At 36.0% G+C, this 12,275-nt stretch overlaps 1 protein-coding gene across 1 annotated transcript in view; it reads right to left on the bottom strand.

Annotated features, from left to right (window-relative positions):
- Positions 1 to 12,275, bottom strand: part of NRG3 (neuregulin 3) — a 377,348-nt gene that overhangs the window by 197,300 nt on the left and 167,773 nt on the right. The gene's annotated exons all lie outside the window — the stretch shown is intronic.

The raw sequence follows: 12,275 nt of genomic DNA on the forward strand, positions 1-12,275 counted from the left end.
ATAAGGGCAAATGTTATCTAAATCTCTCTTCCTTTTGAAAAGATGTCAGGGCAAAGATTTTTACTGAGAGTGGTGAGGTGCTGGAACAGAGAGATTGCAGATGCCTAGTCCCTGGACGTGTTCAAGGCCAGGTTAGATGGAACCCTGGATGACCAGATCTGACATTTGATCTAGCACCCTGACCGTGGCTGGGGGGGTTGGAATTTGGTCTTTGAGTTCCCTTCCCAAGTCATGCTATGATTCTACAGTTCTGCTCAGTACAATTAACTGATTTACTGCATGTAGCTTCAAAGCTACTGCAAACTTGCTAAATTATTTAGAAAGTAAGCAGACCATTGTTCTAATAGGACAAAGGTTATGGAGACCCCGGACAATACAGTAAAATAAGTTCAAATGACTTTGCATTATTTTTTGGTTAACAAGTTGATGCTAAAGCACTTTAGCATGAAAGCAGCACCACATATTTACAGACAACTTTTACTTATATGATTTCACTCAGCACAGAAAAAAATAGTGCTTGAATACAAATCTCCATATTTAGCCATTCAGCCTCCTTTAATCGTTGCTGGCTTATTCTGCATTCTGTTTCCTATGCTGTCTGTATACTAACTCATCAAAATTCTTATTCTCCATTTTTTTTTCCTCTGGAGTCCTCAAAGCTGATCAGCATATGGTCATCTCAACCTTCCTCATCAGCAGCTATCACAGCCTTCACTGGTAAAGTTGCCTAACTTCTCTAACAGTTTCAAGCAAGAGTAAATGTTTGAAATCAATTTTTAGTTGAAAATTAAAGACAACACCAAAAAAATAACAGAAAAAATCATTAAGACTTGGTCATCCCCGTGAGACCTATAATGAGCTTCAGTCATTACAAAAAATTAGGATGAAATCTTCTTTACAGGAAGGGTTGTTAAGCACTGGAATAGGCTCCCCAGGGAGGTGGTTGAGTCTCCATCTCTGGATGTGTTTAAAAATCATTTGGTTGTGGTGCTCAGGGAAATGATTTAGCAGAGGGTTGTTAAGAGTCAGGTAGTATGGTTAGTTTGTGGTTGGACTTGATGATCTTTAAGTCTTTTCCCACCTGAGCAATTCTATGTTTCCATGATGCTATTCTGTGAAATGGCACGTAAGATTGCTCTCCTCTGGAGTTCTAAAATGGTAGTAGACTCAGAACACCTGAACCTTTTCATTATCTGAATGCTATTGGAAAACACTCATAGATACATAGAAGGCAGAAAAAGAAAAAAAGAAGGGCAGAAGTAAAAGCGCAGCATGATTTCAGTGCAAACTCAGTGCCAAGTTCCACTCCAAAATCTTTAGCCTTACTAAACCACGTGGGTTCTCTTATCTCAAAGAAGGAACTAGAGCATTCTCAGGTCCTTGCCAGGATGATAACAGATATTACCATATTCAGACACAGTAGTATTCAGAAAACAATATAAAGCAGGAACCTGATGAGAGTAGGACAAGTTTTCTTCCAGATCTAGTGCAGGCAGAAGACTATAATTAAAAATAGAGTATTTCTGCACAGATTACTGCATTTCCTATTTGCATTTCTTTCAAAGCTTGGGACTTGCTGAGTGACATCAGTCCTGTTTTTGTTCATGCTCAGTCATTTTTCTAGCAGAATGCGATGATTAATGACCAATCAATACCCAGCACTTCCTTTGGAAGCACTTATTAGTATGCTCATAATACCTAGCTGAACTTGAAAGCAGCACATTAAAACTACATTCCATGTTAAACAATTATCTCTAATAAAAAGAACGCGTGGTTTAAATTAATTTGCTTTTTACATTCCACAGACTATTAAAACATACATGTTAAATAAAATATTATGGCTCTGGTCAGAATTAAAGCTGGGTTGAAACTTACGGTACTTTCCAGCAGACAAATCAATGACCTCATAGCACAAGGATTTTCTGACAACACTTAAGCTTTCATAAATATTGACCTGCTTGTAATTTTTTATTTTAACTTGCTCAGTTGCAAAGCGCAGCACATGACCTAACTCAGTATATTCATAAACCACAAGTACTGTGTTAAAGAAAATTCAGAACACCATACTAAGAAAATCGTTCCCATGAAAAGCCAAAAGATAGCTAAAAACTATTGCCAAGGCACATAATAAAATATGTGGTCTTTGAGAGCAGGTCAGACAAGCATCTGTCAGAAGTTACCTGCCTCGATGTCAAACAAGTAACACCTCCAGATTCTTTCTGAGTCGTTTTCTGTGACACCATCAGATATCTAATGGGAAAAATCCAACTAATAATGGTACGGCACAGCAAATTTACATTGTAGAAGGCAGATTTGGTTGTTTTTATTCCTCTGACATGCATTACAAATATTATATTTTTATTTAGGCCATCATATTTTAAACAAAGTGATTCTAATAGTATGGTACTGTCCTTATTAATAGTAAATCTACATGCTTAACACCAAAGATGCTTAGAAGAAATACAATGATGTCTACTATATAATCATTCTCTTACCACTCATCTTCCAAATCCCTCAGTTCTTCCTTGGTTTTAATGCACACGGACATTAATAATGTCTGGCATTATGATCCATGATTATAGTAAGCCCATAATAAAGTAGGAGCTCACATTTGGACTCTGAACAAGTCTGAGATGGGAGAAAAAGAGATCCATCCAACTCAGATGAGCCTTAAAGACAGCAAAAACCTTTAGTACATCTGGTCATTTTTCCATTAGTCAGTAGTAAAATGCAACTTCTATCTCAAAGAACTAAGTCTACAAGACATACAAGTCTTGGCAAGTCAGAAATCAATTTTATATCATAAACAAATACTTAGAACTGATCATACTTCTTTTCCTTTTCCTATTCCTTTCTACAAAAACATTGCTATGTTTTAAAAATTGAAAGAAACAAGGAGCCTTGGGGGTTTTTCGTTTGTGTTTTGCGTTTTGTTTTTGTTTGTTTTTCAGTTGAAAGAGGATAAGATCACAACCTTCCATTCTCAATTTCCCACAGGTCCATTTTGGATTTTAAAACAATAAGCGGAGGGAAAAAAAGAACGAACTTGCAGAGAACAGACAGATAATTAAAAACCATCCAATTCTACCCTGCAAGATCAAGAATCAAAAATGTGGAATGTGTTCTTAGTTATGCTATTTTCTACAATTCAGAGTGCGAAGTTTCTACATTATGCCCAAAGTCCCTAAAAATGTCCCTAAAAATGATGCTATATCCCTTCGTGTTGGACAGCTTTAATATCCCACTTTCATGGTTTTCCAGGTAATCAATTTAAGCCTAATTATCCTGGCAACTGTTTGTGTGAGAAATTAAGAACACAAAGAGATGAGAAAAGAACAAATGGCTCCATCTAATCTATTATGCACAAGGAATTTATAACTGAGATTACCTAAGTGCTGAGAAATTAAGATGCAGGCAGGTGTAGCATTTGCCAGTTTGTTCACACTAATTATCCAAAACATATTTTAATATGATGCAGAATGGAAATTCCAGCGATCATTCCGCTCTACTATTCCTACTGAAAACTGTCCAGGATAAAAATAAGTACATGGAAGATCAGTTTTTAACATTTAATTTTCAGAGGTGACCAGAATCTTAGCTCCAGAAAATGACAAACTCCATTTAGAAGTCGCGCTCTTTACTATTCCAATAATTACTTCATTTAGGATAAACTACAAGATCATCTTAAGTGCAATCGTACCGAGGCCTGGAATTAATCTTCCTTTTCCAATATCCATAACATCAAATATCACCCACCAGAAATTGGTTTTCTGCCATATCTTGTGTTTTATGTTGTGTTTCTCTCAAGATGCCAAAAAACAAAAAAACAAAAAAACAAAAAAAAAAAAAACAAAAAAACAACCCTTTAAATACTTCATTTCATATGTTTGAAGTGTCTATCAGGACAATATCTATCTTCTTGCTACCTATTTCTGCCCTGGACTATACCAGGCACTTATATATTACATATTCCTTACTCTTTTATTCCTTCCAATATTTGAAGGGAGATTATAAACAGGAGTGGGTATAACTGTTTATGAGGGTGGATAGTGATAGGACAAGGGGAAATGGTTTTAAACTGAGACAGGTTTAGGTTAGATATTAAGAGGAAGTTTTTTCACACAGAGGATGGAACAGGAACACTGGAACAGGTTGCCCAAGGAGGCTGTGGATGCCCCGTCCCTGCAGGCATTCCAGGCCAGGCTGCATGTGGCTCTGGGCAGCCTGGTCTGCTGGTTGGCGACCCTGCACATAGCAGGGGGGTTGAAACCAGATGATTGTTATGTCCTTTTCAACCCCGTGATCTGAAAGATAATTGAAAATTTTCTGAAGATGATCTGCATGCTTTTGCTGTCTGTGAATTGAACTTGATCAAACAGCATCAGGCATTAAGGGAAAAAACACAAATGTCTTCCTTCTTTATTGAAATAGTATCCCTTTATAGTTTTGAAGGAGCTATACTTCTCAGATCTCTGCATTCTCCATCATAGCAGTGCCATTAAGTGACATCACAAGCCTCAATTATCACACATAGAATCTAAAGATTCTCCAATACTTCAGATAACCAAAATCCCAGTTGCACAAATTGTGAAGCAATTTACAGACAGTTATTTTCAACTTCAAAATATCTGTACTGCTTCCACGAGTTGCAGCTTTGGAAGTGTAAACAGAAACAGTGCTGGAAGGCAGTGACACTTTCCCCTCTTCCATTTTTCACTGAGCTTGCTGACAGTCTGAAGTTCTTTCTTAACTGTTTACTGACAGTACACTCCAATGAGGTCCAACACAATAATCCAGATAGCAAAAAAGGCAGAAGATTTTTAGCTGAATTTTTTAAACCACATTTTTCATATACTGTCAGTCATTTATAGCAGGGGCTTAACCTCTGGAAAAGACTGCATTTAGCTTCCCATCGTCACATTTACTTCCATTTTAATAATTTAGCTAATAAGATTACAATGGTACACGACAGCCCTCTCAAAGCAGTCAGGTGTTTGACCTCAAATTCGTGTACTGAGAAATGTAAGACTTAAGTTATTACCCACAGCTTGACACTAGCTTACTTGAACTGTGTAATTCTTGTAAAATCTTTTATTTGAAATCCAACAAAGTGGCTGAATGCAAAAACAGAGCAAAAAAAAAAAAATAGTAGTTTTCATTACTACCTTTTCAAAATACCTCTGATTACACTGTTTCTTCATAGATACCACTTTGAAGTTGCTTGAGGAGTTAACCCCTTCCTACTCTGTATCAATTCCAAGGCATTTTATTTTCACATTCAAATGACCAATTTGCTACAATACCAGTAAGAGGTAAAAAGTACATCAATCAGTATACTTACCTCTCTACCATAAATTAGATGCAACACTTCATTTACATTTACCTCACATCTACTCTACGTACCTCAGCTTCTGTAATAGTACAAAACCCACTTATTTTTGCCTCATTTCTCCCATTCCTATTTAGGTAGTAAGAATGGTTTTCTTGCAGAGTGAAGAATGGCAGATAGGGCTATTTTTGTTTGCTCCTTCTCAGCTAGATTAAGTCAAAGTACTGGTGGATTACATGTTTGAAAGATAGCATTTCGATACCGTTGATACTTGCTTCTATTTAAATGACTCAATTAATTGTCCAGGGTTTATTTGTTCTCCTAATAAGTTATCTTCCAACAGACCTTCTGGGAAAACGTCTGCAGAAAGCATTAATTTGGAAATGCTCTTGCTTCCCAAGTATTTATAAGACACTGGCAAGGATGAGAATTTAAATGAGAGATTTCAGATTTCTGCATTAGGCACTAAAGAAATTTCTTCCTGCTAACAAAAACACCACAACCCTAACTCATTTCCAATTTAATTTAGAAGCAGGGTTTCATGGTGGAATATTCACATATTTTAGATTCAAGACAGATCCAATATATCCATACATATTTGCACCCACATTTTCAAGGTTTTCTTTTCAAGGAACGCTTTTTTGTATGCGCTATCGGAAGCAATGCATTCCTCTTTCCATTCACAGGGTTTGAAAAGCAAGGGGAGAGTGGGAGGGGAGATAAAAATGTTAATAAATCGATGGAATATTCCCCTGCAGGGGAAGGCTTTTAGCATTTGTTTGAATCATTCCAATTTTCAGAGAACACCTCTTCATTTTGAATTTCCCATTTCCAAATAACCTTCCCTAAGTCACATGCCTTCATTTTCCTTTAAATTAAAAAAAAAAAAAAAAAGTCCAGAGAGTTTCCTTACATTTACAAACCAAGATTCTTCAAGGAATTTTGTGCTTTAAACATAATGGACTTGAGTAATCTCTGCTATTGGAGATAGCAGTAGTGACATCTAGATTATACAGCCTAAGTGGCACAAGATATATTTTCTGAAACACGTAAGCACAAACAAACAGTGATAATAATTAAGGCTCTACCAGTATAAAGTGCACTTGCTAACGAGGCCTTTATCTGCTACTGCAGCATTGTCTCTACAGTCTCCCACCTTGTTTCCAAATGAAGAGAACCAAGAATCATTCGCAGCCGCATGACGAATCTGGCTCAACTGACAATTCCATTTTTCTATCAACCAGAATTCAAGGCTATAGATCAGCACATCCCTCAACCTAATGAAGGGGTCTTGCCAAAATCAAAGGGTGTTGAATCAGGTCTCTTCATTTTCCATAGCTTCAGGAAGTGACAAGTTTACTCCAAGTTCATAGAAATATCTTTAACTTCTACTACTAATAGTTCTAATAAAAACTACATCTTGGAAACTGCCAATACTTCAAAAAAAAACAAAAAACTGACAAAGCCTGACAGTTATTATCTGAGAATTAGGAACTCATGGCTTTACAAAAAGGCAACAAAAAGAAAAACAGGTAGTGGCTATGCTCAGCCATCATCTTTGATTTCTCATCCTTTCTGATAGCTGAAAATGCATTTACATCCATTGTTTCGTATTTTGGACATAAAAAAAGTATTGCAGTTTACCATTCCTCTTTGCTGACATCAGTTTAAAAATATTTCTTTTTTCTTCCTCAATTTCATAACGAGTATCAATTTGAAGAAACTTTCCAAACAGAACAAAATGGACTATTCATTTTATAACAGCATTAAAACCCAGTGCCTTTCACATATTTGAAAGTGACTCAACTTTGTAAGACTTCAATTTGCGAATATATTTCAAGATGGAATTAATTTCTGCAGCACAAGTTAGATGAGATTGAAGAAGGTAAGCATCTGTCAAAAGCAATAATTTAGGGGAAAATCTGTAAATAAAAAGCACTGTAATGGAGTGTTGAGGTTGTTAAATTAATCAATAATTACAGTACTTTGACAAGAAGCTTTCTTGAGAGCCTCTATCTTCTGAATATTCAATTATGAAAGCATGAATCAGGTGCTGAATACAACTGTATTTAATGTATCTATCAAATAATATGTTCCTGCTCTATTTCACCAGGGAAGGATGTTAACAAATTCTTGAGCTTTTAATTTGTTTATTTTTGTAACACTTGAATCCTGATTAACTAGTTTTAATTAAGTGAGCTCAAATTTTATATGTCAATTACATACGATTCCAGATCAAATTTTATATGTCAATTACATACGATTCCAGATCAAATGGTAAAAACCATATGAGACATGGTAATGACAAAGTATCCCAGGAAACAAGTACGGGTTTCACAGATCTCTTGGGTTTACATCTACCATTTCATTCTCAGGTTTAGATACCAGACTTCTTCACAGTTCATATCTAAGCAAATTTAAAAGAATGAGGGAGGTACACAGCAGCAAAGCTATGCAAACTACAGTCCTAGTTTTCAAGGATAAGGAGCTTGAGAAAGAGCGCACCATTAGTACACTAGTGAGTTTTTATTATTATTATCAGAAAGAAAACAAGTATTTAAAACTAGACCAGAGAGGCATGAGGTATTCCAATGAATAAAAGCATTTTCCTAATATTAAGAACAAATATGAAATTACACAGCAATACAGGCAGGAACTCATCTGCTTTTCACTACCCAAGTCTGGACTACGTCAATGCACCTGAGCCCCTGGGATGTACAGATAACATGGAAAATTTTCTGGCAAGAGGTTCTGCCTCCTGACATCTCTCACAGGCCTGAGCTTTGGCAAACATCACAGCCAAGAGGCAAAGAGGATTTCACTTGAGCTAACAGAAACAACTGCGCTGCTCAAGGCAACCGAGAGTTCTAACACTGCTGCTGCATAAGCAAGTGATGCAATCGTAATGTAATGTGATACCTATGCAAAAATGTAATTGCTTAATAGCATCTCATGTACTATTCCAAGTTTGTCTCAGCTTTCCTGAAGTAAACAAGCAAAATCAGCAGCATTTCCAGTTAATGTTTGAGACTGCACAAATATAATCTAGATGTGCTTGCAAGCCAATAATTTTCAGTAGGGGTCTGTTGACCACCCTTCACATGCAATGTGTCCTAAGTTACATTTCTACTTCTTTTACTCTCTTGTAGTTGTCCTTCATGTAGTCAGCTTGATGCAACATACGATTTTTTATTAGACTAGCCTTGTAATACTGTAATGTAAAAAAAGAGCCTTCCTTAGTTGCTGTCACTCAATAGCAAGTTATTTTCTGCTTTTGCTTTCTCACAGAATAGCTCTGAGAAAGTTTGCTGTGCATAACATAAGACAGAGATAACACAAGAGGGTTTTTTTGTTGTTGTTGTTTTTGTTTTTTTTTAAAAAACAGCTAGGTCAGGCTGTAAAAATCTAGAGAAGGAGACACTGAACTGAAACAAATAATTTTATCATTTCAGATTTTTAACTTATGGTTAAGTGCACATAACATATGCCCTGCTGTTCCAATTACGGCTTGCTTGATACCTTTTCTCCTGCTGATTGCACTGACAACTAGTGCTGCACATGGATTACAGCCACTGCCATGTGAGAGACTGACAATAATCGCTAGATGTATTAACATTCTCTGAATTGAACTTTCATTAAGGTGGAATTTAATCCTCTGGGCATCAAAACACATTTTAAACACAGTTGAACAATGACAGAATCATTCCACCAATTAAGCATAAAACAAATATTTAGGTATAAAATTGAGTAACATAATCAAGTTCAGAATCAGATGAATGCATGGAAGGTCAACTATCCCACAGAATCTGAAAACTTCTATAGGTACAGTCTGCTAGATTCTCATCAATTAGGAATGATGTTTTCTGAATATTTGTGAATCTATTCTTGCAAATAGATTTCCAACACTTGGAAAATGCACTTAAGTTGTACACCGCTTTCTTTATGAAAGAGAGATGAGCAAGAAGAAGAGGCAAAAGGAGTATCTCTCATCCAACGTGCTCTAATAATACAAAGAGTACATTGGAGTTCATTGCACTCCTAGATTTCTACTGCATACGCTACAGTCCTAATGGATTCTTCTGAAAGAAGCATTGGACCAAACATCCTCCTTCCCTTCCTTCCCTCAAAAACTTACAGCCAGCCATTCATCCATGAATGTATTTCCAATGGGAACCATTAGTACCATTCTTCAATGAGTAATCAGAAAGGATTGAAGAGACATGAAACAGTAGAAGGCTTAACTCAGGAACGGGAGGGGAAAACATTAAAAAACATAAAGCAAAAGAGAGACAGTCTTAGAAATAAACTTACACAAAGAATTCTTGTTTCTTCTGGGAAAGACATTTATGTAATATCCAGTTAAATACCTATATATAGGTATTGACAGTCTGCTTGATGTGAGTGTGTGTATGTGCGTATGTATAGCCACAAAAAACCTCCCTCATCATGCATTTAAATTCTTAAGGCAACAGGAAAAAAATTTCAATGCATGGAGAAGCTAAATATCCAGTCTCCCCACTGTTGACCTACTCTATCCTTAGAACAAACTTGTATTAAGCCATTCACAGAAATAAATACTAGAGTCACACATTTGAAATAACCCAAAATGCACCCAGGATATCTCATTTGCTACCCAGCTGCCATTTCACATCCCTGTATTTTGCTTAAACAATAATTCATGTGTGTCCCTATACACATACACAGGAATGACTGTACAGCTGCTTAAGCACATCGTTTACTAATAATCTTTCAACACAGCTCAAGTTTTCTGCTACATCAAGGTCTTCTGCCTGCAGCTGTTCCACATGGCAAATTCCCTTATCAGTAAATCGGTGTCCTCTTCCAGAACAGATGCAAAAATCAAACTGTTAACGAGAATACACAATGCCACTTGATTTTAAGGACAAAGTATCATTTCACATTTTAAGTCCTCGTAATTCTGTATTCAAATGATGTTTTTAATTGCAAAGGGAATTCCATAACCCTTCCATTCTCAGGGAAAATTATTATTTTTTTTCCCCCCTGGAGCATGAGAACAAATCCAGTACATTAACAAGGAAGGTGTTTTTTTCTTGTTTTTAATGAGCATGCTCCAGCTGCTATTTCAGAGCACAGTTCTGAGCTGCAGATAGCAAACCCCTGTATCCTGCTCACTACAGCCCCAGTTCTGAGAGCCAGTCCACTATTGAACTAGAAACAGGATTTGAAGGTCAAATTAAATGGTTTATCTACAAATGGAACATTGTGAAAATCTGATTCTAAGTAAATTGGTCTGAAAGTGATTAGTGACATACATCAGTACCATAAAAGAGATTTCAGACAAGCTGTTCACATGTTCATGCACCTTTAAGGAAAGCACTATAACCATGTAACCACCTTTTAAAATTTAAGATGCGTCCTATTTTGCTATGCTATACTAATTTTTATTTCCATATCTTTTCACGTTGGATGCTTCAAAGTATCCTGTGTAATAATGATGAGTTCACAGAGATTGCCCCAGTGTCGGTAACTTGTAGGAGCAATGCAAGTCTGCTACACACCAGAACTAAGAAATTCACAGAGGATACCTGTATTTCCCTATGGAAAAATAACACACAAGAAGATGATGAAAAATCTCACTCCGCTGGAAAGAACAAAAACTCAGTATTCTGGCCTACTTAAGGGGAAAAGCCCAGAGGGAAAGCCTCTAGCCATTAGACAGAATGCAGCATTAGAATCACAGCAAATTAACAACAATTTGGCAAAGGCAAACAACGGGGAAAAACAAACTTCAAAGTCAAACAAGAATAAGACAGACTTTTTATGCGATCTACTCTGCAGATATGCCATCCTAATACATAGAGTTTAGTAAAAATTACCTAGTACACAAAGATTTAATGAGTTTATCAGACTAATGATTTCTTCTATTCATTACTTGCTGGTCATATATATATATATTCAAATTGGACAATTGTGTCCACACGATTGTCCAATTTGAATTTTTCATTTAAAAACATTTGAGTGGTGTAATTTACTTGTTCACAGTTCATGATGCTTATAAGAAGGAAAAACACATCTGCTTTGAAAAAAAAATAATACCTGCAAATTTCTGTGATGCAAGTTGAAAAGTCATCATTTCTCCACAGTTAAAGACACAATAATTAAATAAACATGGCATAATAAAACAGAAAACAAAGAGGGAAATCACCACTGAAGTATATATAACTGAATGGGAAAAATAGAACAGAACTTAATAAATTCTTAGAATTAATCTTTATGTCTGTCAGCAGACAGGCGTCAATCTTTCATACTAGGTAAAAATCATTTTGTGATTCTCTCCTATCTGAACAACCTTTTGCTTAAGTCCAAAGTGATTCAGTAAAGCTTCTGAGCATTTTAAGTACTTGATAATATTTATATCACACACACACACACACACACTCTGTATTTGGACCACCAGCTTAGAATTCAGGCATACGTTTAAATGCATCTGTTGCATTACAAGAAATTAAAAGTAGAATAAAATATCAGAAGTACAGGATTTAATCTTGGATCACTTCTATTTAAATGACTTGGAATAGTTCTGATGCTTTTTTTCTTATCCTTAAGAAACGTTAAAAAACCCAACCTTCTGTAAACCAGTTCATTTCACTGACCACAAGATCTAGGGTAACCTGGCAATCCAGTTTTCATTTCTGATACTCAGACACATACTCAAGAACCTCACTGATATATTAATATAAGCTCGTCAGCAAAAAACTGCTGAACAGCTACCCATCAGGTTCAGACAGCCATCACAGTCCACTTTATCTTTAAATAATTTGACATAAGAAACCCAAATTCTTAAAACTACTAAGTGAACAACTCTCCCCATCTCTTGAAGACCACAGTTGTGCATACAGCAATTATTACTCTGAGTTACTTTGAGTACTCAAAATAAAAGACACTTCTGGTATTTAGAGAAACA

This window comes from Tympanuchus pallidicinctus, unplaced genomic scaffold, assembly GCF_026119805.1.
Source record: "Tympanuchus pallidicinctus isolate F22 unplaced genomic scaffold, pur_lepc_1.0 scaffold16, whole genome shotgun sequence".
Lineage (NCBI taxonomy): Eukaryota > Metazoa > Chordata > Aves > Galliformes > Phasianidae > Tympanuchus > Tympanuchus pallidicinctus.